Below are 10878 nucleotides of genomic sequence, written 5' to 3'. Positions count from 1 at the left end.
ATGTCATCATTGCTATGTACCAACTGACAATGTGCTTCTTTCAGTTAGTGTTCATAGAAGTTCTATGAGATATGTGCTATTAGTAACTTCCTTTTCAGATGAAACAATCAGTCCAGTGAGTTAAAAAATGGGTCCATCCGCACAGGACTAGTGCTTCAGAACTAGGGTTCAACCCCTGGCATTTTAGTTACAGGGCCATCATCTGACAAAGTTCATGAAATATCACAAAACTGCCAAATTTGGTGTCAACTATAAAACACTGACCAAACTAGAACTACCTTTCAACAGCCTGAAGTTTCCAGCGTTCATCCCAGGGGCCATTTTTTTTCTTAAATCATTTTATTGGGGGCTCGTACAACTCTTATCACAATCCATACATGCATCCATTGTGTCAAGCACAATTGTACATTTGTAGTCATCATTTCCCCCACCCCCTTTCCTGAATGTCTGAAATTTCTATAACCTTGCTCTGTAGGTATTATAGAGCAAGGCCTCAAACCACTTCAAAGCTGCTCTTGCAAGCACTGAAGGAATGCACAGGGTTACTCCAAACCCAGGCACGCTGAAGGCTTGCAACCCCAGGGGCCATTCTTTTCAAAATATTTTGATATATTTTTTCTTCTCTGCTGACTAGATAGGTTGGTAATATCTGAAGCACATTATCCCTCTTTACCAAAGTTTTAGGCACTTTAGCTGTGTGTGTTCACAGTTGGCCTCATACTCCAGGACCCAGCGCCTACTTCTTTCTTCTCCTTTCCTGTTTCTGTCTCTCCCCACCCATCGCAGTCTTGATTTTCACTTTGCTTGCTTTTTAGTTTCCCCAAAGAAAATAGATTAATTGACTCCTTTCCTCTCAAAACGAAATTGTTTGGCCATTGTGAGTATTTGAACAGACATCTAGAAATGTCCTTGAGTTCAAGGACAAAAAAACTGACCCTAAAGTTTTGGTGACTGAGATTTTCAGGGGGGAAATCACTTGCCTCCCAAGAGCAGAGCACTTTCTTTCTCAAGGCCCTAAACTCCAATGCCATGGTGAGTTCTCAGCTGTTCGTCCCACTGGTTCAGTCTTGGTTAGTGTACCTACTCCTCTGTAAGGCCCAAGTCTTTCATCACTTGCGTATTCTAGAATAGGGTCAGCCGGCTTTGGAGGTGGAAGAGCCAACCCTACCCATCACAAGTCACACATTATCTGAGAGCTGTAGATATATTCTGACAAACAAATGAAATCACCGTTAACTAGATAATAGTTTATGCAGCAGCAGTTTGCCGACCTCCATTCGAGAACAAGTTCAAAGTGTCTGTGAAAAGAAGAGAACCTGGCACATTTCTGCTCTATCTTTGAAGACAAATAATGGCTAGAAAAATGAACAAGAGGACAGTCGCTTTAATTATGTCCACCTCCATTGTGGGAATGAAGTTGAAACAGATGTGCATGGTTCCTCCTCCTCCTTCCCCTCCTTCTGCATCCTGGTTGCAAAGAAAGTTTTATGTAATCTCTGATTTGGACAATTGTCCACAAAGCTCTGAGACAAACATAGGAAAAAGCCTCGGAATGGATCCTTGGGGAGACTGAACTTGGAAAGATGCCTGAGGCCTCCTGGGTCTCGCAGAGAGCTGGTGGTTTATCTAGCCCCAGGGTTGCTTCTTTCCTGTGTGCGCTTTCAGGTGGGCTGGGGTTCTGGGTTCAGGCAGCACTCTACCTGGGAGACAGATGACACGGCACTCTTACCCTTCAGTGGAGGGGACGGTGTTTCCCGGTGTTCTTTACGCAACAAAAACCAAGAAGATGAACGCGTGGAGGCAGCTCCAAGAATAATACTTTTCTTTATGGAAAATATCTATCTTTAGGATCAAAAATTAAATTTCCTCTTTTATTATTCATTGATAATACACTTACAATATTCTAATAAGATCTGCCTGACATCTGCTAAAACTTCATCCATTGGTAATGTTTCTTCACATCAAAATGCACACTCTTCCCCCACTCCCCCCAAATTCCCACATGGCTTAACAGTCTTCTAGATTTATCATTCTTTTGTTGCTCTAATTTATGGACTCAGATGACTTGCTCACTTTTCCCATTTGACAAGCTTCCTGTCTCCGTTTCACTGCTGCGTCCACATCTGTTTCTCACTTCGCTCCAGAAACAGATGTGGCCACTCCAAAAATTGATTTACTCGACATAATTCTATTTTCATGGATATAATCATTAGAGCCTATAAATCCTTATAAAAACTGGTTAATTTTTTCATCCCAGTGTTCATTTTTCAAATGGTTTCTGGAACTTTTCTGTTTGTCTGTAATTTTTTTATGTACAAGACTGACTTTTAGGAGAAAGAGTTGGGTCCACTAGTATACAAGAGGTATGCAAGTAAGGAACTGTGATCAAATGAGTCATATAATGAATTATAGGGAGTTCTCAGCAATTCCCTACTAGTTGTCTGTGTCACTGTACTCTACTCCTTTGTGTTTCTTGTGCCTGTAATTGCTTGTCTTTCCTAAAACACACTACAGGTCTCTGGGAAATTGAGACAGAGTCAGACAATGGTCTGGGAGAAAGCTAAGTATGACTGGAGAGTAGACCGTTGGACAAGTTAACCTGACTCACCTTAACTATTGAGTTCTGAGCGGAGAGACTCACAGCCTCTTCTCTGTACAGCCTTCCAGGGCGTCTAACCTTCTCTGAGTACAAAACTAGGTTTGGGTCAGTAGGATGTGCTGAAGGATTCTAGCCTATGAAGGGCTAGGCAAGAACAAAGCATATTTTGAAGGTTTAGAGAACTTGGTTATGAGGGTACGAGGTATATGATCAGATCAGGTTTTAAAAGGAGCCAAGGTAACAGTTCTCAAATCTGAAATAAGGACATAAAAATAATATGATGTGGGGCCTAGGGTTGAGCATTTATTATTAGACTGAGACAAAGCAGGCAAGCTGTTACTGCAGCACTAGTACTTTCTTGCTAATCGTTTTTTGAAGAGGAATCAATTCCCTTTCGAGACGCTGTAAGAAATGTGTTATAGTGGAAAAGTGAAAATGCCTACAGAGCTCGGTGCCCTTCTGCTTTCTCACTTCCACGTTATAATGGCGTGTTTGCATCAGCACGCATAAGCTCTTATCCCCAGGGCAACTTGCCAACTCCAGGAGCTTGAGTCTAAGTGGCAGGAAGATCGAGGAAGATGCAAAGAAGAAAGCCTATGTGTCACCAGTCATTTATCTTGCTCCTTCACTCCTGTGAATGACCTCTAGTAGTAGTCCTCTTTCCTGTTGCTTTGAATGAAAAAGGATCTACTTCCTGTAGCTGCTTCCCTGGCCCTGGCCCTGGCCACTTTTCTCCTTTCTCCTTCCTGAACCAGCTAACTACCCTTCATGCCTCCCCGAACTCAAAAAAAAACAACCAAAAAACAAAAAAACCCTTAACATCAAACACACTGCCATCAGTTAGATTCTGGCTCATAAAACTCGTATGTACAATTGCCAAGACTGGAAATCTTTATGGGAATAGACAGTCTTATCTTTCACGTGTAGAGCTTCTTGGGTTTTGAACTGCCCACCTTGTTGTTAGCAGCCTAATGCCTAACCCATAGGTAAGATGTGCTTAAGTTGCTTCCCTGTGAGGTGAGAGGACTAGGAGCTGCAGCTTACAACTAGAACAAATTAGGCATTTCCAGTGGGAATGGGAAGTTGCTATTATCTATGAACAGCATAACTTTAAGGGTATTTGTAGAGTATGCCATGCACGAAATGAGCACACGGGCTAGCTCCTGAGCACTCGTGAGCTTCCCACAGGGTGGAAACTCTCATTGTCTTCTGTGCCCTTTCCACATGTTCACAACTGATGTGCTTCCATGCCGAGACCATGCAAGGCATGTTAACACTGAGTACGCGAGCACCGAGCAGCTGTCCAGCACGTGTTTTCAACATTTAGGGCATGTTGCAGGCAGTGTGTCCACGAGAGACTAGTAAGAGAGTTTATCCTGTCTTTCCCTCCTCCATTCCTTTTTGCCTGTATTTGCATGGGAGCGTTGTGAGTTGAGTGTGTAAAACAGAAAAAAATGAAATACAATTTGCTCTTTGAGTTGATGCACAAGGGAAAGAAACTTCTAGTCTTCAAACAAGGACAACGAGCTCACTGAATATTGTTTTGGCAGGTAAAACGTTTCAATTGTCTTACCTTTCAAACTAAGTTATATTTAAAACTATTCCTAAAGACCATTAAGTATTAGTTCCTATTTTTCCCTTTTGCTCTCTTTCTCGCTCCTTTTTAAAAATCATTTTATTGGGGGTCCATACAACTCTTATCACAATCCATACACCCATCCATTGTGTCAAGCACATCTGTACATTTGTTGCCCTCATCATTCTCAAAACATTTGCCTTCTACTTGAGCCCTTGGTATCAGCTCCTCATTTTTTCCCTTCTCTCTCCCCACCATGAACCCTTGATAATTTATAACTTATTATTAGTTTGTCATGTTTTACACTATCCAACATCTCCTCTCACCCACTTTTCTGTTGCCACCCCCCAGGGAGGGGGTTATATGTACATCCTTATAATCAGTTCCTCCTTTCTACCCTGCCTTCCCTTTCCCCTCCCAGTATAGCCACTCTCACCACTGGTAATGAGGGTTTCATCTGTCTTGGATTCCCTGTGCTTTCAGTTCCTATCTGTACCAGTGTGCATCCTCTGATCTAGCCTGATTTGTAAGGTAGAATTGGGATCATGATAGTAGGAGAGAGGAAGCATTAAAGAACTAGAGGAAAGTTTTATGTCTCATTGTTACTACACTGCACCCTGACTGGCTCATTTCCTCCCCACGACCCTTCTGTAAGGGGATGTCCACTTGCCTCCAGAAGGGCTTTGGGTCTCCACTCTGCACTCCCCCTCATTCACAATGATATGATTCTTTGTTCTTTGATGCCTGATACCTAATCCCTTTGACTCTTCCCGATCACAAAAGCTGGTGTGCTTCTTCCATATGCGCTTTGTTGCTTCTCAGCTACATGGCCGCTTGTTTACCTTCAAGTCTTTAAGATCCCAGATATTAGATATTTTGATAGCTGGGCACCATCAGTTTTTTTCACCACATTAGCTTATGCACCCATTTGTCTTCAGAGATTTTGTCAGGAAGGTGAGTATCATGGAATGCCAGTTTAATAGAACAAAGTGTTCTTGCATTGAGGGAGTACTTGAGTAGAGGCCCAATGTCCATCTGCTACCTTAATACTAAAACTATGAATATATGTACATAGATCTATTTCCCCATCATCACATATAAGTATATTTCCATATGTACATGCTTGTATTTAGACCTCTGTAGATCCCTCTTAGTTCTTTCCTCAATTTCATTTTACTTTCCTCTTGTCCCATTATCATGTTCAGCCTACCTTTGGGTTTCAGTAATTCCTCTTGGTTACATTGCCCTTGATCAATCCCTACAAGGCCTCCTACACTCTCCTCACCACTGATTTTGGATCACTTGTTGTTCCCTTGTCCCTGGGTTTGTTAACACCACTTCCTTTCCCCCCACCTCCCTCTCTCCCATGTTCCCCCAGAATTTTTATCCCATTGTTTTCTCCTCCAGATTGTTTATCCAGCCTATCTGATCTAGATAGACCTGACTTTCTCTTTTTCTAAAGAACCACTATTACCAGAGACCCATGTGTTCCAGGATCCTGTTTCAGGAATTTGCTGGCACTTGCAATGTTTGTTAGCACTTGCTCCCTCTTGGGAACATGGTGGTTTAGGCACCAGTGAACATCGTCATTGAGTGCTGCCTGACGAACTAGATGAAACGCACTCTCTGCTTCCTGTGGAGCCAATCAAGATCTAAGTTAATATAAGAAGCACTGTGGAAAATAAAATCTCCCTCTTTTTAAGCTAAATTAAAAATACTATTGAGACCATTTATAGGTAAGATGTGCACAACAGGTATAGAAGTGCTTGGGAAGCACCAATGCTTAAGCACCTGGTTACCAATTGTGGGGTTGAAGGCCCAAGTTCATTGAGGAGCACCTAAAAAGAAGGGCTTGATAGGCTACTTCTGAAAAATAAGTCCTGGGAAGCCCTGTGGAGCCCAGGTCTACCAGGAGACACATGGGCTTGCCAGGGGAATAGACTCAATGGCAGCTGGTTTGGTTGGGTCATTATGTACAAGGAGCACTGTGCACAAAATGCCAAATCTTTGCTATTTTGAATCAACTTTACCATATACACATACAAAAATATTTTTTTCTTATGCATTTAATTTGCACACATTGTTTTTCTTCTCTTTTTCTTCTCCTTGACAATATTCTAGGTCAGTACATATAGATCCATCTGATTACTATAACTGAATGTTGTTCTATTACATAGCTGACTTAAATGTATTTCCTTCCTATTTGATTGAAATTGCTTACCAGTTGCACTTGCTTGATTAGTAGGTTGGGAATTCTTGATTTTTATATGTTATGCTATAATAAATACCTTTAAACATATAGGTGTCACTATTTAGGATAAATTCCAAAGGTAAAATTATTGAGACAAAATGTATGTGAATATTTAACTTTGATAAAGTTGGACAAATTGTATTTGGAAGAACTCATGAATATCTCCCCTCTCAGCAACTGCGTGAGAATATTTCTTTTCCCCAAATGTCTTATCACCTCAAGCATTCGATAATACTTGGATCTTTGTCAATATGATGGGTTAAAAGTTAAATCTCATTTGTCATTTTATTTTGCATTTTCTTAAGTAATCCCTCAGTTTAATTTTTTATGCATTTAAATGTGATTCTTATTTCAAAGACAGTAACTGTTGGTCTTGTACTCAATGGTTTTTTAAATTTAGTTTAAAAATGTTTAAAAAATACCTTAAAGATCCATTATTATATGAGTTGAGAATAATTTTCTGTTTGTCTTTTAATTTTATCAGATATGTTCCTGTTGAAACATTTAAAACTTTGCCCATTTAATATTGCAGTTCCTCAGTGGGTAAAGCATCTGTGTATTTACCTACTAATTAAAAGCCTGGCAGTTCTAACCACCCAGAAACTTCTCCAGAGACAGACTTTCTACTCCACTTCTAAAGAGCGTAACCATGGAAATCCTATGGAATGATTCTGTTTCCAACATGCACGACAACACCATGATCTGCAATCAACTCAGTGGCAACTAGGTGGCTTTATATATTTTGCTTATAGTTTTGTGACAATCTCTGAGAAGGATATTTCCTAGGACATATCTACAATAATGTATTTTCTCCCATACCATCCATTCATATTCTTATAGGCAATTCTATTATGCTGCTTTTTTATTCCCACAGAGTTGATTTTGGATAAAGAATAAGAAGAGGTTTAAAACTCTCCTCCTCAGATTATTAAAATATTTATTGAATACTACCTTTTCTCCACCACAGATTTGAAATCCCTCTTTAATTATATTAAATTATTATATGTTTTGTGATCTCAGCAGCATCTCGGGAGAAAAGACTGGATCATCGGCTTATAGTTTTGATAGGCAATCAGATAAGGAAGTTCTGATCCATCCTAGTTTTCTAAGAGTTAGAATTGAGTCAAGGTCACTCAACAATTTAGTACCCTTGGTCAGTTAATCCACTCATTGATCAATGCAAACTATGCCAAGTGTTCTAAGTTTATAGCGTATTAATTTTCATAGACCTATTCTTTCCTTCACCCTCAAATATCTTAATTTACCAATTTAAGAAAATGCACAACCATGTGATTACATTTGTGCTTGTCTGGGTAGATTACATTTGTGCTTGTCTGGGTACATGTGTGCTTGTCTTATACACATATGTGTATAAGAGAGAGATTTATATACAAGAGCAATTGAACATTGTGAAAACATCACAGCCCAGTCCAGATCAGGTCCATAAGTCTGATATTAGACCACATGTCGGACACCAATCTATAAAGTCCTCTTCAGACTCACGAAACACATGCAATGACACTGAATGTAGATCACAGAGCAGTGGGTAGAAATTCTTTGGATCCAGTGACATTGTAAGCATCTCAGTGCTGGCAGGTGTCTCTCTGTGGCATCTCTGGCTTCTGAGGTATGGCTGCGTCCATGTGGCTTGTCTTCTGCAATGTCTCCCAGGGAGTAGAAGAGAGAGAAAGAGGTGTCTCCCACCTCCAAGGAAGAAGTACCAGATTTCCCAGAATCCTCAGGAGAAGGCCATGCCCACACAGACGTCCTATTGTCTATCTCCAGATTGACAGTCTAGACTCCACCCCTACACTCTTAATCCTTAAATTGACACCAGGTTAGGTGAGTACCGCAACTTTGTTAAAGATCTTCAAGGGGTGTTGGAAGAGATCTGTGAACATGACAGACTTGTAGTCCTACAGTGTATTAGTTTCTTGGTGAATCCTCTTATGCTTTTATACCATTTCTTTGAACGCAATTTCTAGATGTGGATTCGTCTTTTTAATCAAGTGTACACATGTCAATTCTGGTAATGTCAATTTTGAGGTTATCCCTAAATCAGACCAGAAATTTGGTTCTAATTATCCATAGAAATATTTTTAAGCATTATCTGGTGTTTAATTTTTTTCTAATGTGTTTAGATAATTTTGCAAAGTACTGATCTAGAGATATAACCTCCTTCACAGAGCTATGCATATTTATTCCCATGAAGACCATAATCACCTTACATTACTTTATTTAGGACTCAAGGATCAAATAGATGCTTTTCTCAGCCAGCTATATTTTCACATCCCCATGCCTCAAGATGATGTCTGTCCTATCCATTTCTGAGAGGCAGGGCTACCTGGGTAAATAGCACTAGAGCCCATTACTGGTTCTTTTTCTTCCATAATATCATCTGCAGTGAATTTAGCTTCCACTGACATGTAGGGTGATAAATGAGTCATCAAACAGTGGAAAGATATGCTACTGGTGTCTATGAAGGGGAGGTGGCTTTAAATCCTAGGATGAAATAGTCCCTCTTCTATGGGAATGAAATGAGTAGACATACAAGGGATAAATAGTATCCAGCCATTTATTTTCCATTCCAAATATATATCTATAATGTACAACATACTTGGCACTATATCATCCTTAGAGTCATTGATATCTTTAACTGTAGTGTTATACCTGCCCTTTCAAGCTATCCCACTGAGGATATTCTTTTTTTAATATTTTAATCATTTTGTTAGGGGCTCATACAACTCATCACCATCCATACATACGTCAATAGTGTAAAGCACGTTTATACATTAATTGCCCTAATCATTCTCAAAACATTTGTTCTCCACTTAAGGCCCTGGCATTAGGTCCTCAATTTTTCACCTCACTCCCCAATCCCCACTCCCTCTTTGAACCCTTGATCATTTATAAATTGTCATTTGGTCATATCTTGCCATGTCCAACGTCTACCTTTATCCACCTTTTCTGTTGTCTATCCCCCAGAGAGGAGGTCACATATAGATCCTTGTAATCAGTTTCCCATTTCCAACACACCCTCCTTCTACACTCCCAGTATTGCCACTCACACCACTGGTCCTGAAGGGATCACCCGCCCTGGGTTCCTTGTGTTTCCAGTTGCTATCTTTACCAGTGTACATCCTCTAGTCTAGCCAAACTTGCAAGTGAGAATTCAGATCATGATAGCAGGGGGTGGGGGGCGGCGGGGGGGGGGGGAGAGGAAACATTTAGGAACCAGAGGAAAGTTGTATTTTTCATCGTTGCTACATCACACCCTGATTTGCTCCTCTCCTCCTTGAGACCCCTCTGCAAGTGGCCTACAAATGGGCTTTGGGTCTCCACTCCGCACTCCCCCACTCATTCACTATGGTAAGATTTTTTGTTCTGATGATGCCTGATACCTGATCCTTTTGACACCTCAGGATCTCACAGGCTGGCGTGCTTCTTCCAGGTGGGCTTTGTTGCTTTTCAGCTAGATGGCCACTTGTTTACCTTCAAGCCTTAAAGACCCCAGATGCTATATCTTTTGATTGCCGGGTACCATCCACTTTCTTCCCCACATTTGCTTATGCACCCATTTGTCTTCAGCAATCATGTCATGGAGGTGAGCACACAATGATACGATTTTTCTTTCTTTGATGCCTGATAACTGATCCCTTCGGCATCTCATGATCACACAGGCTGGTGTGTTTCTTCCATGTGGGCATTGTTTCTTCTGAGCTAGATGGCCACTTGTTTACCTTCAAGCTTTTAAGACCCCAGAAGCTATATCTTTTGATAGATGGACACCATCAGCGTTCTTCACCACATTTGCTTATTCACTTGCTTTGTCTTCAGCGGTTGTGTAGAGAAGATGAACATGATAGAATGACAATTTAATAGAAGAAAATATTTTTTCATTGAGGGAGTACTTGAGTGGAGGCCCAATGCCCTTCTGCTATCTTAATATTAAGCCTAGAAATATATGCACGTAGATCTATTTCCCCACCCTAATACATAAATAATATATTTTCATATGTATGTCTTTATCTAGACCTCTATAAATGCCCTTTGCCTCCCATCACTTTCCTCTATTTCCCTTGACCTTCCTAATTGTCCCACTATCATGCTCAGTCCCCCTCAGGGTTTCAGAAATTCCTCTTGGTTACATTACCCTTGATCATGCCCTACCAGGACGCCCACACCCTCCTCATCACCAATTTGGATTACTTGTTTGTCTCTTGTCCCTGAGTTTGTTAACACCACTACCTTTCTCCCCCCACCCTCTCCCAAGTTCCCCCCGGAAATGTCTGTCCCATTGTTTTCTCCTCTGGATTGTTTATTCAGCCTATCTTAGACAGACCTGTGGATATAATAACATGCACAAAAACAAGACAAAGCAAAACAAAGTAACAATATACAACCAAACACATCAAACCAATGACAAAATCAAACAAACAAAACAAAACAAGA

The 10878-nt window shown here is 40.6% G+C and overlaps 1 non-coding gene across 1 annotated transcript; it reads right to left on the bottom strand.

The window, feature by feature from the left end:
• Positions 1 to 441: 441 nt before the first annotated feature.
• LOC142425232 (small nucleolar RNA SNORA9) lies at positions 442 to 576 on the bottom strand. The gene has a single exon (XR_012779581.1). It is a non-coding gene; the product is annotated as a small nucleolar RNA SNORA9 (small nucleolar RNA).
• Positions 577 to 10878: the final 10302 nt, after the last annotated feature.

The sequence above is a fragment of the Tenrec ecaudatus genome, chromosome 13, assembly GCF_050624435.1.
Source record: "Tenrec ecaudatus isolate mTenEca1 chromosome 13, mTenEca1.hap1, whole genome shotgun sequence".
NCBI lineage: Eukaryota > Metazoa > Chordata > Mammalia > Afrosoricida > Tenrecidae > Tenrec > Tenrec ecaudatus.
Note: the sequence above shows the minus strand (reverse complement) of the source record. Positions and strands in the feature narration are given on the sequence as shown.